This window comes from Temnothorax nylanderi, unplaced genomic scaffold (genome assembly GCF_030848795.1).
Source record: "Temnothorax nylanderi isolate EJ_2023f unplaced genomic scaffold, tnyl_v1.0 TNYL_tig0672_pilon, whole genome shotgun sequence".
Taxonomy (NCBI): Eukaryota; Metazoa; Arthropoda; class Insecta; order Hymenoptera; family Formicidae; genus Temnothorax; species Temnothorax nylanderi.
The window spans coordinates 18722-35927 of record NW_027249734.1 but is presented as its reverse complement, the minus strand read 5'-3'; positions in this window follow the sequence as shown (position 1 = coordinate 35927).

The following is a 17206-nucleotide window of genomic DNA, read 5'->3' as shown; positions in this document are numbered from 1 at the left end:
ACATTCCAAATTTTGCTCGAACCTTATTTAAAAATATTGATTATAATAATTATACACTGGTTAAAAGGAATCTATAGAAAGAAATTGAAATTTTACGTAGTAATTTATGAAGACTGACATTTCTATATATTTTTCTCATTTATGTATTGATAAGACTTTGACTCCTTTTTGGAAGATAAGATAATGTGTAAATATTTAACATACTAATTAATTATAAGAGGTAGGCGGTATAGAGCAAAAACGACAACGGTGCAAAAATTGAAATCTCAAAAATGCCGGGGTTGAACCGCCACCCCCCCGGGGTTTATCCGCCACACTGCATTTTCAATACATATACGTACATGTAATCCTGAAAAATGATAGGATACATTTTAATAATTGTTTTTTAAGAGAAAAATATAAAAATTTATTAAAAATTTTTATGCAAAACATTAAAAAATAATTGTTTTACCTATTCCATAAAACAATTTAGGCACGTGAATACAGAGGTTAACCAAATCGTAAACTCCCCAACGGCACGTCACATTGTCAACGCGGGCAACCACGGGGAATACGCGTGACGGCGTTCCGGTGCCATAGGATCAGCGCGGACCCTCGAGCAACCTAACCAAGCCGCGTTTCTCGCGGGGGAGCGATAAATAGCGACAGGGGGGTTAGAAAAGCTCGCGGTGGAGCGCGACCATTTTACCGACTCGACGGCGTCCTCGCGCCGATTCCTCGACGCGCCGACGACGACGACGACGACGGCCATGACCACCACGACGACGACGGCCACGACCACCACGACGACGACGGCCACGACCACCACGACGACAACGGCCACGACCACCACGACGACGAAGACGACGACGACGACGACGACGATGACCACCACCGACACCACCACCACTACAACGGCGGCGACAATGACGCCGAGACGATGCGGCGAACGCTGGACGATGCGGTCGCACGCGCGACTGTCACTGACACAACGACCAACAACGACGATTTACCGCGGCCGGGAGTCGGGACGATCTACAGCGCGCGCGGCATGTCAACTCTCGCGCTGAAATCGCGGGATCTCAGAGCCGTGCCGTGCCTCGCCGTACCTCGCCGACGTGTCGTGAGCGTAAGCGATCTCGAAAACAACGGTCCGCCATCTTTTCGGTCGGCCAAAACACCCAAAAACACCCGTTTTGCGACGATACGTGCGTACCATTTCCCTCCTACACAAACTGACGCACGTGCAAGGGAAGACAGAATCACGCTCGAGGGAAACCTAACCTGAAATCGCCGTGAGCTGAAGTCGTGCGCCCGGCGCGCCACAGTGACGAGACTGGCGGACCAACCCCGGGTGCTTACTGGCGGATAAGCCCCAAACATAAGTTTCAGGTTTGATCGCCCACGAAATATTAGACATCAACGATAATGAAAAAACTACACTGGATTCGTGTTCAGCATGCATTACTCTTTATAATCACGTACCGCGAGATTTGGAGAGCAAATATTATTGCAGATATTACAATATTTCCACGCGCAGAAAATTTCACTTTCACCTTCCGAAAACACGTTTGCCCTCGTAAAAATCATAACACGGCAGGTAACCTGCCGAAACTCCGTTGGTCACATGGGTACCATAAGCAGCGTTTACAATGTTAATAGCGAGTTCGCACAATATACAGGTTCCGAGATATTTGATTTGGCGGTTCAACCCCGCTGGCGGTTTAGCCCCGGTCTCCCCTACATTAATTCATCATTTACCAATATTTCATTGATCATCATTCAGTACAAATAAAAAATTTAAATATTTTGGATATAATATTTTGGAAAGTATAAAAAAACATTCACTTTGTTTTAATCATAAACAGTTATTTGTAAATTATCTCCGTACCTTTGCCAAGAATACACAGCGATATAATATTTGCAGAATAATATGTCTCATAAAACTCTAATAGCTTATTATTTCTAATGTTAATGTTTTTCTCCTTCGGTATTTTGTCCAATGTCTCTCTATTGCCTTCGCCGAATTTTGAATACGGATGATCTGGTCTCGCAGATAATTTCTCCAATTGATTAAATCGCTACTTATCGTCCATTAAATGTATCTTGTGTTCTAAATTTATATCATTTACCTCCTGATCAATCAAATTTTCCATAAAGAGAGACGTTAAGAAAAACTGTGTAAAGTGAAAAAGCGCCTTCCAACTTATCCGGTCTTATATCGAAGTAAAACGTGGTGTGATCTAAGCCTGTCGATGAGCTGCTCGAACCGCCATTCCACCACAGATATATATTGTAATTATTTCAGTGAGAAAATTTTTTTGGTCCCAAATGTAACATACGCTCGCACAAGTGCGCTAATCCAGGTAGATCGTCTGGATCGCACACATAGCCTGCAACATATTTCATCTCTAATTAAATAATCCTTGAAATTGATAATTTAGCAGTATTAATTCCTGATTATTTGCGTTATCACAAAAAAATGACCAATTATATCCAGAAGGAAATGTAAACAGTAATCATACTACAGATAGAGTAACTCAGAAGAGGAGAAGTGCATAAAAAGTGCATCAAAACATTAAATTTATGTATATGCCGAAAATACAAAGTTATTAAACAGAAATCATGAAAATCAAAAAAGTAACACATGAAAAATATTAAATATATTAAACTGATGAAGAAGTGATGTATCTTCAGACTTATATATATTACAATTTATAATGTATGATTGTATGATTTATGTATGTTTTATGATTTTATTACCGATATTAACGTCCATTGCGAAAGAACTATTGGCAGTTGTTCGATCGCTTATTAAAAGAACTTTCATTTTATATTAGCGAGTTCTAAGCTCCTGTATTTTCGGTGGTCTTCTGTTTTTCCTATATCATCGTATCGATTCTCCACATCTTTATGAGTCGACATATTGGTCACACTGGAGCTACAGATTCGGAAATATTATTTCTAAACATAAAGGAAATACAAATACAGACTTTAAGAATGTATAAATTTGTTTACCTATTTAACCATTATATCTATATTATCTATACAACAACGATGCTGAAAATATATTATTCTAACTGAAGCAAAATTGCAGGGTTGGGAAGTAACTCGTTACTTGTAACGCAGTTACCGTTACAAGTTACTTTTTTTGGTAACTTACTGGTAACTGCGTTACATTTTTCTTTTGGTAACTGTAACGGTAACTTAGTTACATTTTTTCAGTAACTGTAACTAATTTAACAGTTACTTTTATCGTTACTTTTATCGTTAAGGTAAGTTTACACACGCAATGATTAGTGGCGCCAACTGACTGGCATTCATTGGTGCCAGAAACCGGCTGGCAAACTCACAAGTGTTTACACAGTGATTGGCATATATGGAAAATATTTAACATTTATTAAACACACAGTAAATGACAGCAAGCATATAACCTCAAATTTTGAGGAAAGTTAGAGAAGAGGAGTGATTTTCGGAAGTCATAAGGAAAGGAAAGAGGATAGGGAAGGAGAAGGCATAAGGAATAGGAGAAAGAGGGAGGAAATGCGGAACGGGGAGCAGGAAGGGAGTAAGCAAAGTGAGGAAAGGGTGAACACAATGACAGTATTAGGCTTCTGGAATATAGCTGGATTAATGAGGAAAAACGAAGAATTCTGGAAAGAGATAGAAAACTGGGATATAATAGCTATGTTAGAAACATGGGTAGAGCAAAAAGAATGGTGTAAAGTTAAAAGAAGGTTATCGGATAAATATGTGTGGAAATGCCAGTCAGCGACGAAAGAAAGAAAGAAGGGAAGAGCAAAAGGAGGGATAATAACAGGCGTTAAGAAAGAACTAGCTGCGGATGGAATAGAGGAGAGAGAGGAGGAAGGAATTGTGGAAAGAATAGCAAAAACAAAGGAAGGTACGTGGAGAATTATAGCGGTATATGTGAGCAATGATATTGAAAAGAAGATAAAGGAATATACAAATGATGGTGGTTTAGGGGAGCAAATAATAATAGAAGGCGATTTTAATGCAAGAACAGGAGAAGGAGGATTAACAGAGATAATGGGAGAAAGAAGAAAATCGAAAGATAAAGAAATTAATTCAGAGGGAAGGAAGCTATTGGAGTTTGTAGAGGAAGAAGGATTAGGAATAATGAACGGAACAAAGGGAGACAAAGACGGAGAGTTCACTTTTATAGGAGGGAGAGGTGAATCGGTAATAGATTATATAATCGGAAACCAGGAAATTTGGGAGAAAACTGAGAAAATAAGGATTGGAGATGCTATTGATTCTGATCACCAGCCCGTAATATTGAAGGTAAAAGGAACTGGTGAGAGAAGAGAAGGGGAGAAAAGAGTAAAGAGAATAATGAATTGGTCAAAGGAAGGAACGGAAAATTATACAAGGAGAGAATGAAAAAGGCAAGAATAGAGAGTGCGAACATAGAAGAAATATTGGAGGGAATAAAGGACGCAGTAAAACAGGCTGCTGTTTGGAAAGAAATAAGAGAAGACCAGAGATCGAAGAAAAAAAGCAGATGGTGGGATAGTGAATGTGTAAGACTAAGGAGAGAAGCACGAGAGAAACAAGTTAAATGGAGAAAGACAGAAGTAGATAAAAAGGGGTACAGTCTAAAGAAAAAAGAATATGAGGAGAAAATAAAAGAGAAGAAAGAGATAGAAAGGGAGAGAGTTATAAAAGAGGCGAGAGAAGCAACTAGCGAGAAGGAAGTATGGAGATTTATAAACAGAGAAAGGAAGGGTAGAAAAGAGGTTTGCGAAGAAATAACGGAGGAGCACTGGAATAAACACTTCATGGAGCTATTGGAAGGAGTAACTGTGAAACCGCGTAAAAAAAACAGGAAGGGAGAGGAAAGAATGAGTAGCAAAGAGGAGCAGGAAGGAATAAGAAGAGAGGAAGTGGAAGAAGTAATTAAAGAAATGAAAGAAAAAAAAGCAGCAGGTACGGATGGATTGCCAAATGAGGTATGGATATATGGAAAAGAGAGATTGAAGGAAAAAATATGGGAGGTATGTGATACAGCGTGGAGGACAGGAGAAATAGCAGAAGACTGGAAAGAAGATATAATAGTACCAATAGTAAAAAAAGGAGAAGGAAAAGAAGCACAAGATTACAGAGGGGTGACATTAATGAACACAAGCTACAAAATATACGCGGCAATTTTGGCGAAAAGATTGAAGAAGGAGGCGGAAGAAAGAAGAATATTACCAGAAACACAGGCAGGGTTCAGGAAAGGAAGGGGTACAATGGAGAATATATACGCACTGAATTATGTAATTGGAAGGGCTGTTAGCAAAAAAAGAGGGAAGCTAGTGGCAGCATTTATTGATCTGAAAGCAGCATTCGACTCCGTGAACAGAGAAAAAATTTGGGAGGTACTGAAAAGAGAAGGGATTAGTGAACAGCTGAGAACTAGGAGATCTGTACGAAGAGACAAGAAGCGTGGTAAGAGTGAAAGGAGAAAAGGATCATGCTTCTGGACGGTCAAAGGAATCAGACAGGGATGCCCGCTGAGCGCTATGCTCTTCATACTATTGCTGGCAGACTTAGAGGAAACAATGAGGAGGGGGCAAGATGGAGGCGTGGTAGTAGGGAGAATAAAATTTTGGACGTTAGCATACGCAGACGATATAGTAGCTATAGCAGAGGATGAAGAGGAGATGAAGAGGATGATGAAAAGACTGGAGAAATATTTCGACAGAAAAAGCTGAGAGTGAATGTAGGGAAAACAAAGGTAATGAGATTCAGGAAGGGAGGAGGTAAAATGAAGAAAATGGAATGGAAATGGAAGGGAGAAGAAATAGAGGAGGTAAAGGAATTCTGCTATCTAGGCTACACATTCCAAAAGAACGGAGGACAGGAGGCGCATATAAACGAAAGAGTAAGGAAAGCTACCATAGCAATGAGACAGGTTTGGGGAATAGGAAAAAGGTTATTTGGAGGAAACTGGATAAGAAGAATTAAGTTATACGATTCGCTGGTAGCAAGTATAGCTTTGTATGGAGCAGAAGTGTGGGGATGGAAAAAGAGAGAGAAAATAGAAAGAATGTACGAAAGGTATATAAGGTGGACATTGGGCCTAGACTGGAGCACACCCGGATACATGATAAGGGAGGAAACCAAGAGAGACAGAATGAGAGTAAGTGCTGGTAAAAGGGAATGAATATAGATGAAATACGAGGAAAAACTGGAAAGGGGAGAGGGAAATGAGATTGCAAGAGAATGCTGGAAAGAAATAAAAAGAAATGTCAGAAAGGAAAAGGCAAATTGGGAAGAAGAGAGAAGGAGCTTCTATGAAAAAAGAGGATACGCAACTGAGGAGATAAAAAGGAAAAGAGGAAATAGCTGGAGCAGTATAGAGGAGATAACAAGAAGAGACAAAGACATTCAGAGTCAAGAGAGAGATGAAAGAGTAAGAGAGTCTAGATATAACAGGTGGTACAGGGAGATAGCAGAAATCAGAAGGCCAGAATACCTAGAGAAAAAAGGGAAAGAGAAGTCCATGATTAGGATAGCGAGATTTAGGCTATATAGGTAATGAGATGAGAGGTGAAAGATATTGGGAACCAATAGAGAAAAGAAGCTGTAGAATATGTGGTGCAGAACCAGAGACATGGGAGCATGTGTTAGAGCGATGCACAAGAGGAGAGGAGGAGGAGAAGCCAGAAGGAATTGGCGAGAAAGATCATAAGGATACTGAATAGTAAAGGAGAGGGAGAGAAATGGATGGCAGAGCTGGAGAGAAGAAGAAGGCAGGCTAATACAACGGCAAGTTAGTCAGAAAGATTAGAGAATAATACAGATGATGTTGAGGAGGATAAGCGGAAGGTATTGGATGCAAAGAGAAAGGAAGAGAGCGGATTGAGGGTGAAAATGGACGAGGACAAGTCGGTGGAAGCGAGGGTAAGAGAAAGAGAGGAGAAAGAAAGGAGAAAAGAGGAGAGGAGAGGAAAGCGGGAGGCCAAAGAGGACCGTGGAGGAAGAAGGAGCGAAATGAATGAAGGAGAATCTCCTTATGGATACGGACGAGGACGAAGCAGATAGGAAGAAAAAAGAATAGGAGAAACTTAGGATGAAAAGGAGAGATGAAGGGAGATAAAGAGAGAAGCATTAAGGGAGAGGAAGGGGAGAAAAAGGTAAGATTGTAAGAATGTAAGAATAATCTTTAATGCAGTTAATCGCAGAGTGAACGTAGAATAAGAAAGAAGGAAGGCATCGAACAAGAGGAGGGAGAGAGCCGGAAAGAAAAGAGAAGAGCAGCGACAGAAAGGAGGAACTCAGAGGGGTGCGGAATTAAAGGAAGCTGAAAGAGATGACCAAAAGGGTGCCGGATGGAAGATGAAGGGAAGGGAAATGACCAGGTCGGGGAAAGAAGAAATAAGAAAAATTATATTATAAATGTATAATGTATATGATTTTATTTGTACAGCAGAATTTGTAAAGGTTTTCTAACCCCGGAAGGGGAGTGAAATAAAGATTAATTGAAATTGAAATTGATTTCCCGAAATTAAAAAAACTATTCATTAAATTTAATACGGCTTTACGAAGCAATGCATTAGTTGAAAGGATGTTTAGTATCGGTAATTCTGTCTGTTAACCTTCAAGAGGTCGCCTACATGATAATATAATGGAGTATCAACTTTTACTAAAAATATAGATAAAATTTAACGAGTTTATATTTTATTATTTTATAATCCAAATAACCCTATATAATCCTTGTAGTTTAATACGTTATTGAGATAATCCTAGATCTAAATAGTAGTGTAGTTTCATACATAATACATTTTATTTAAGAATTTTAAGTTTAAAATTATCATGTTAAAATTAAACTTTTTATTCTGTAATCTTGTTTTAACATTTAAAAAAAGTAACTGAAAAAGTAACTAATCGTTACTTTTTAAGTAACTGTAACGGTAACGATTTACTTTTGAGAATCAGTAACTAATAACGGTAACTAGTTACTTTTTTGACTCGGTAACGAGTAACTGTAACTAGTTATTTTTAAAAAGTAACTTTCCCAACCCTGCAAAATTGTAACTTTTCAAGAATTATTTGTACAATAAACTTTTTTCGAAAAGTCTTTGAATCATAAAACATTTATAGTTACTAATAATATACAATATTAAATAAAATATTGAATAAAGATATTTTAAAATATTAGGAAAATTTTATTAAGTTTGTATGAATGCAACACAATATTGTAGTATAAATTCAAACTGTTACATGGATTAAGTACGGAGTTACAATAGTTTCTATTTTGTTAAATTGTCAAGATAAAATGTTTTCCTTATTTAAGTAATTTTCTTATGAACAAAATTAAAATGTAAGTAGTGCATTCTCTGTTCTTCATTCATTTCTCATTTCAATATATAGTTACATATATAACAAAAATATAAGTAGAAAAGTAACATAAAAAGGAAAAAAAGGAAAACTTAACTAATTATTTATAAGATTACAATCAATTATTATTAATGGAAAGAGTCGAATGTAATAAATAAGTACTATTAGAGAATAATTTCAATTAAAATGTGTAATGTTTTTCATTGCCAACGTATGCGTCTTTTCTAAAACTTAATTTGTAATAATTGTTATCTGCAATTATCAGTTATTGAAAAACCTAACCTAACCTAACCTAACCTAACTACATGTGTCCGCATTTTAATATTTCCTTGAAAAGACACGAATTTCGTATGAGTCAAACCGTATAAATTCTCAACAAAAGATATAAGATAGTAGACAAGAAAAGATTATGATGTCGAAAGTAATATTGATACAATTAAAAATATTACGCATAAGACAGACATTGCCAATGAATATACACCTACCTATAGATAATATAAAGTAAAATAATGCCCAGATATCATCAATCATCACAATACCGATAATTAGTAAGAAACAGCGACAAATGCGAAAGATATTGAGATACACCAGTAGTATTGAAAACAATTAACAAAGAGAACAATGTAAACTATCCCAGATACGTAAACTCATTGACGATCGAGCGTTTGCGCAAATAACACGTAAACCCGATAAAAACAGTCACGTCACATCCACGTCGAATTCACGTAATTTACGTGGACTACGTGGATGCAAATTTATCCACAAACTATCCACATGGATGCAACGTTCTTTTCTCATCACTACATCGAAGTCTATTATCTCCGAAATATCAATGTAGATTCTCTGTGGATATATCTATTAAGAAATATGTACAGGGAATTTTTATTGATATTTCGAGGATAAAAGACTTCGATGTAGTGATGAAAAAAAAACGTTGCATCCATGTGGATAGTTTGTGGATAAATCTGCATCCACGTAATTTCTATTAAAGATTATAATTAATCAAAGTGATATAAATATTATAATTAATGAAAGTATTATTATACTGCGTTTATGCGCTAACCGGATGAGGTCCCGATCATTATTTATTAGGGATGCCATAAGAAAGGTTTCCTTATTTTTGTCTAGTGAGGCCCTTGTAAGGATTTGATAAGAATGTTTTAACCTTATAAATATACTTTTTTCATAAATATATTTACGAACACAAAATTTCATAATGAGCCGGCACTGGTTTCTGACATTCACCCGACATTAAGAAATATTATATCATATATCCAATTCAAAATTTTATTACTCTTTTTAAATTGAATTTGTTTCTTAAGATGATTTTTGAAAAATTATATATTTGCGCTGGTTATGACATATGTAGACTATATATAACGCTTACATCAAATTAAGAAGTAGTCTACCACGTAAGGCAGTTGGCTCACGATGCAGAGGTCCCGAGTTCGAATCCCACCAAGGTAAGTGTGTTTTTCAAATACGAGAAAATATTTATAATCATAGACTGCATCTTAAGAAACAAATTTAGTTAAAAAATAGTAATAAAATTTCGAAATAAATAATTTTTTTTATGTCGGGTGAATAATTATTCAGTGAAACATGTCACTCTTTTCAGAGTTGAAGAATCACTCCAAATAAAGAATGAATAACTCACTTTTTCGAAAAGTGAAATTTCACTCCAATTAGACTGGCAGTATTTTCATTATTCCTAGGAGTGGAAAAGACTCCAAAAGAGTGAGATTCCACTCCAAGAAATTCAGAGAGAAAGCTCGTGGATTTCACGTCAAATCGATGATCTCATCCACGTGGACTACAGTACCGTTCTTGTGCGGATTGTCCACTCGAATGTCTACGTGGATTCCACGATGCTGATCCACGTAGCAATAACGTGGATTTCACGTACTGTTTTTATCGGGAAGCTGCGTCCACAAATACCTATGCTTAGCAATAATATTGAGTTTGTTTCAGGCAACGTATTCAATATTTGTTACATTTATCCAGCAACAGTTTACGCCCAGAGGTTTCATTAATGTATAGTTTACAATTTACATATTATTGATGGGGAAACAATTTACACATTGTATACACATACATATATGCTATAGAGGACGATTTTTATCTTTTTTATCTCATGTAATATTTTTATTAGAGGAGTGGGAGTGGAGAATTTCTTCATAATTTATTTTCTTTTATTTGTAATAAATATTTAAAAATATCAGTACTTTACCATATGAGAAAAATAGCCATAATTTAAGATTTGGGAAAGTCAAATATATATGAAATTTTTATAGTGTTTTTTGTGCCAAAACCAATTAATATAACAAACGACAAACAGACAAAATAAATTAAATATCTTAAATTATAAGAAACGCAAACGAAGATAAATCAGTTTTATTATTATAATTACTACAAACTCACCAATATATAAATAGTATTACATAGCAAAGTAATAATTATTTTCCTATTCACAATTATGTATTCAGATCAAAATAATTTATTAAGAAATTATACAACTAGTCGAAAGTATATATTTTACATGTTTGTTGTTCTTTCTTAAATAGAGCTTAATTATTAATAAGAGAAAAAGGAAGGCATATCTTTTCACACATTTTGATATATATCTGATATAAATAGTATACATATCTGCAGATATTATAAATAGTATATATTCTTTGAGATTCTGAATCAGGATATCTGCGGTGAGGAAATGACAATATAATATTTATTTGATTTATTACAATTTATTATTATAGAAATTAAAGAAGAAATTAAACATGATTCAATTTATACCAATTAAAAACGTTTTTTAAGAATGTATAATATCTGAACTCTTTACATTGCGAATATTATATGGAAATCACAATTGCATCCCACAGTAGAGGAATATTCCTAAATTATATTCAAATTATCTTATTTTATTTATATACATGTATCGTTTAATTCATAATACTTAATATAATTAATTTAAACTTTTATTTAAGCTTGTACTTAATAGACATATTATTTGTAAAGAAGGCGACGGAGATTCAAATATGAAAAATTTATTATTATTGTGGTAGTATTTACTATTTCGCATATCTATCATTTATATGTTATTATATATAGGTCGGTATTCATAGTCGGATATTATTTCAAGACCGTCTTAAGTAATGTCTTAAGGTGCTAATACGGCTCTGTGATTGGTTCATGACGTCTTAAGATTGTACGCGCGATGGAACACGCGTATAGCGCGTAATCGGCAGGTGACGGAGAACACTGTCGCAGGGCCCTCCACGGCCAAGGAAAATGAGATGCTCCGACCGATCTCCACGGCACCGACCGGACCCGGGATGGCGAGGTCATCATCCCAGAGGTTCACCGGAAGAGCTCCTGTCGGTAGAAGTGAGGCCCGGCTGTCCAGAGCGCTCGGCAGAAATTTCGAAATGCCATTGCAAAGGCGCGGGGTCGCGAAGCACCCCTGTATGACCGACTGTATACGACACTGCGCGACGGGGACCGTGGCGAGCTCGACGAATCCGCGAAATCCGCCCCTAATTGGTCGGCGGTCGCAATAACGCGCAGAAGATTTGCACATCCCTGAGTGGGCATACTATCGATCCGGTATCGCGGTATCGAGCGTTCGCTCGATGCTCGATCTCTTCCGGTTCGTCCTTCGGCACGGATAGACGTGTGGCCGGTGGCGAGAAGTTCCGGCGCGAGCGCGATCTTTGCGAGAGGGACGAGATCTTTTCGAGAAGGACGAGAAACCAGGATCAGCGGATCGGTGAGTGCTCTTCAATTGTTGTCGCGTTTTAGTACATCGCGAGTCGCGTTGAGCATTGAGCGTTGAGACAGGCACCTCGGATGTACCTACTCGCGTGACGCGTATCGCGTAGCGTTTTGCGTTTCGCGTGGGCGTCCATATCCCTCGTTCGCGTTAAATTTGTGAGTATAATTGCGTTAAACATTGTTGCGCCTATTTTATGTTGAGTGTTGCCGCGGATTCATGTAGTGATCGCGTAGTGATAAGTGCTATCGCGAGTATCGCGCATTATTCGCTATTCGTTAGTGCGCCTCGTTGGACGTCGTCGTGACGTACGCTGTTCGTGTTACTGGTGACAGAATCCCTTTCGCGTAATCGCGGTTTTGTATCTAGATTCTAGATTCTCGCGAATGCTGGAAATTAATGGACGCGAGGAATACACGCCTGGCGCTCAATTATTTGTTTAACGTGTTGCTTTCGAATCGTGCGAGGGATCAGCTCGAGAGACCCGTCGTCCTTACTCTCCTCTCTCCCCATTTTGATCCGTCTTGCGCCGCGCGCGTGAAAGAAAAAAAAAGACGTGAAAACAAATATAAAATTTTTTGCTACCTTATATTAAGATTTGTTCTACATCAAGACATTTTATTGTTGAGGAGACTAAATTTGTATTAATTTAACTTTTTCGAATTTTTGAAGCTTTTGGAAATTAATCGTTTTCTGATCGTTTCTGAAATCAATCTTGATTTCTGTTTTAGGTAGCTGAAGAGAGGGAGGAGAATAAGCACAGAAACAAGGAGAACATACCATATGGCGAGTATGGTGGTTGGCACAAGGGCGTAAAGATGGATTCTACTATCACTACTACCTTAGAACTTCGGCGCCCTTTATCAAAGAACAAGGTAAATGCGAGGCCGTGTTGGCCTCTTAACAAATACCAACGTGCGCAATTAATTTTTGTGATTAATTAATTATTCATATACGTATTATGACAACGGTTTATTAAAACGGATATTTTGCGAGATTTATTTGAACGGACAGAGAATAAGAACTGCAAATTATTGTTTCCTATTCATCTTATTTTTTCCGAGAGGCTACTTTTATCTGCATTTGAAATGTATTTTTTTTTATAAGTAAGTGACTATTTAGTCGCTTAAGGCCCAGTTTCACAAGTGTCGGTTAACTTTTAATCTTAGATTAACTCACTCTTCGTCTCTTTCTAAGGGGGACGTTAGAAGGAGACGAAGAGTGAGTTAATCTAAGATTAAAAGTTAACCGACACTTGTGAAACTGGGCCTAAGCACATCACGACGCATAACGTGTTACAGAATCGCACTACAGGGAGCTTTTTTCGGAATTCAGACGCGCGAAGATCATCTCATTATTTTGACCAATCGCGTGTTTTTGTTATCGCGCGCGTAGTAATTTCGGCAAATGCGCCGCGCCCGGCGCGCGGCGGCCCGGCTCCCCGGCTGCGCGAAGGAATGTAAGGGCTAAGGGGTGGGGGACAGTTCCCGTCAGGACACCGCGCGGTACGGCTGCGACGTGGCGACGCGGCCGGCGTGGATCCTTCCGAACTTCGATCAGCTTCGATCGTAATCGACGTAATCGTATTCGGTCGCGAACATGCGTGATGTGTGTAATGTCGTAACGAAGGTACGGAGGGGACACGGTGTTCGCGAGTACGTTCGACGATCTCGCAATCAGAATAGCCGACATGGCCGCTTATCGCGAAAAATGCGGGTTAATCGTCGTCCAGCATGGTGTACGCGACGCTTGCGGATCCTACGTTTTCTCGTCGCCGTGTCTCGCGCATGACGGTGGAATCCCTGGAATATCGACCCGCGATCGAGGCCGGCGTTCGAGACAATTTTACATCGATGTGCACATCGGAGGCATCGAATATCGTGCCTCGCCTCTCCTGTAAGTACGCAACGCTTCATATTCGTTCAACGCGAGTAATCACGCTTGCGAATGCGACCGCCATGTCGGTCGTCCCGTCGAGAAGCTCGCGCGATTTTCGCCGCGAGCGCGACACATCTGCCATGTTTCCCGTCGGTGCCGTTTTCCTAGAAGACGCTCGTCGCAGCGTCGCTTTTTTCGGATGACCGGACACGTATTGTGTATACGCGAGCTTTACTTCTGTAGTAACTTACGATAATTCCTCCGCGTAAACGGAGATTTGTAGTGATTTACGATAATTCGTCGATAAGTCGTCGTGTAATAAAGTACGCGCCACGTCGCGAGATTAATACCGGGAGTGCGCCGATGCAAAGTGTCGCGCGATCATAAGTGACGATATCGTGTTTAATTAGCGATCGCAGTCTATCGTCGTATGTTCAATCTTGTAATTTAATCGTGTATTAATATTTGGCGATCATGGGGGATAGATAAAATGTTCATGAATCGATGATTTTATGATTACAGTTAACCAAAATCGCCTGACAAGCCAAGCAGCAAGTGTAGCGGCATCACGGGCCGACGGGATCGTCGAGCGGATCGTACAGGCATCTCCGACGTAATCCTTCCATCATCGTGTAATAAAGTACGCGCCGCGTCGCGAGATTAATACCGGGAGTGCCGTGCAAAGTGTCGCGCGATCATAAGCGACGATATCGTCGATTTTCGCTCGTGAATGTCGTGAGTGAGTGCGTCGACGGAGATGCGACATCGGTGAAGGACCACGGAGAGGAGGAGGGGGCCTGGGAGGCATCGGGCAACGGCGGAACGACCGTAATGTGAGTAATATTCGTTTATTATTTTGCTGTCCCGTGGCGGATTCCGCCACTTTCTCAAGCGCGACGTGATTCGCCCTTAAGGTTATTCTACATAGAAGTCGTAGTCGTGAGTTGTAAGAAATTGACCAATCACATTCCTAGTTCAGGAGAATATTCAATCTGTGATTGGTCAATTTCTTACAACTCACGACTACGACTTCTATGTAGAATAACCTTTACATTATACTCGAATCATTAATTTATTATACTCGTACAATACAAGTATCGATTATCTTGGGCACTGCAATGCTTTAATGTAAAAATATTTGTATGTTTCAGATGATTTATCTGATCAACGTGGTATTACAACTCCGCTGTTGCGCATCGGCCGGTGAGTGATTTTTTATTTGAGATACTAATCTTTTTTTTCGCGAGAAATAATAAATTTAATCAAATTGGTTTGTCATTTCTTTAAAGTACATATATTAAATATATTGTCAAAAAAATCATTAAAAAATATTAATATTTGCGCCTTCAGCGTGTGGTGCCTCGAAACTACACTTTCGTAGCTGGGCGCTCGCATATCTCGGTCAATTTTTATCCGAATGACTTGAAATTTGAACAGGATGTTTATAACAAAATTGTCTTCGGTTAAGTGTACGATTTTTTTGATTGGACAATTAGTTTTTGAATAACAATTTAAAAAGTGGCAACATTTTTGTCTAAATCTCGAATTTTTTTTAGAAGTTCGCCATTTTTTAAAAAATTGTCTTTAGTTAAGCGTACGGATTTTTTGAAATATTAATTTTTGACAAAATGGCGAACTTCTAAAAAAAATTCGAGATTTAGACAAAAATGTTGCCACTTTTTAAATTGTTATTCAAAAACTAATTGTCCAATCAAAAAATTAATATTTTTTAATGATTTTTTTAAACAATATATTTAATATATGTACTTTAAAGAAATGACAAACCAATTTGATTAAATTTATTATTTCTCGCGAAAATTTTTACATATAGAAAACTACAAGCTAGACAAAATGGAAAATTTTCTTTTCACTTTGTGGGCCTGTCACGTGCACAAAAAAAATCTACGAAAACTTTCGATTTCCTAACGTGAAAGCTTGAAGTTTTCCCTATAAAATCTTTTTTTAAAAAAGTTTATACGATTTTTTGTTACTGACAAGTAGCACTACCCAAGTGTCACTCGCCGATTTTTTTGAAACTGTGCACACATGTAGAACTTCGAAAAATATTTGTCAACAAATAAATTATTATTTTGCTCTTGATTTACTCTTTATTTTTAAGCTTAGTTTTAAACTTATTTTGAACATATTTTTATTGTAGGTGCTCTTCGGAAAATTAAAAGTTTCAAAAATACCTCGGTTAAGGACTATAGTCTACTAGTCTACTCATAGGTATATATTAGTTCAACTTGTTTGCGTCATCACGTTAGGCCCAGTTCAACAATGGCCAGTTAGCTTAACTAGTATACACTGAGAAACCCATTTAGTTGAATGAATTAAAATTTGGTTGAATCAACTAAATCTCTTGTTTGTATATGGTCAAACAAGAATTGTGGTTGGTGCAACACAAAAATTTAGTTGGAAAATTTAGTAATACCAATACACAAATATAGTTCGCTGAACAAAAATATAGTTTGTATGAAACGAAATTTGTGATTGACTTATTACTCAAATTTTGTCCTCTGAACCAAAAGTATTTGTTAATATTACTAAAATTTTCAACCAAATTTTTATGTTGCGTCAATCGATTATTTTTGCACAGAAAAAACGATTTTGCTGAAGTATTTAAAAATTTAGCTAGATACAGATCTGAAAATAATTTTGTTGCATCATCAAAATAATTATAGTAGGTCGCTGAAGTATGATGATAATGCTGTAAAAAATTTTGACATTTTACAAAATTTGACATAAATTAAAATAATTATGTAGAACTGATTGCTAAAATGTCAAAATTTTTTACAGCATTATCATCATACTTCAGCGACCTACTATAATTATTTTGATGGTGCAACAAAATTATTTTCAGATCTGTATCTAGCTAAATTTTTAAATTCTTCAACAAAACCGTTCTTTCCATGTGTAGCCATTAATGTATAGCACATAAAAAAAATGCATAAACAGTTAAAGATTAAGTCGTTTAAGTATTTTTATTTATCACATTAACGAAAACATACAAAATTATCGTTAGTATTGCCGTAGCGCAAAATACCTGAAGTAGGAAAAACGTCTATCAAAGAACTAAAATCCATCTCAAAACTGTTGTGTGTCGCATTTTTTATGACTTGATAAGCATCAATATGTGAGTAGTATCCAATAATAAATAATTTTTGTAAACTAAATACAATCCTCTCCACACACCCAAAACTATCAGGGTTCGAAACAATCCGACCAATA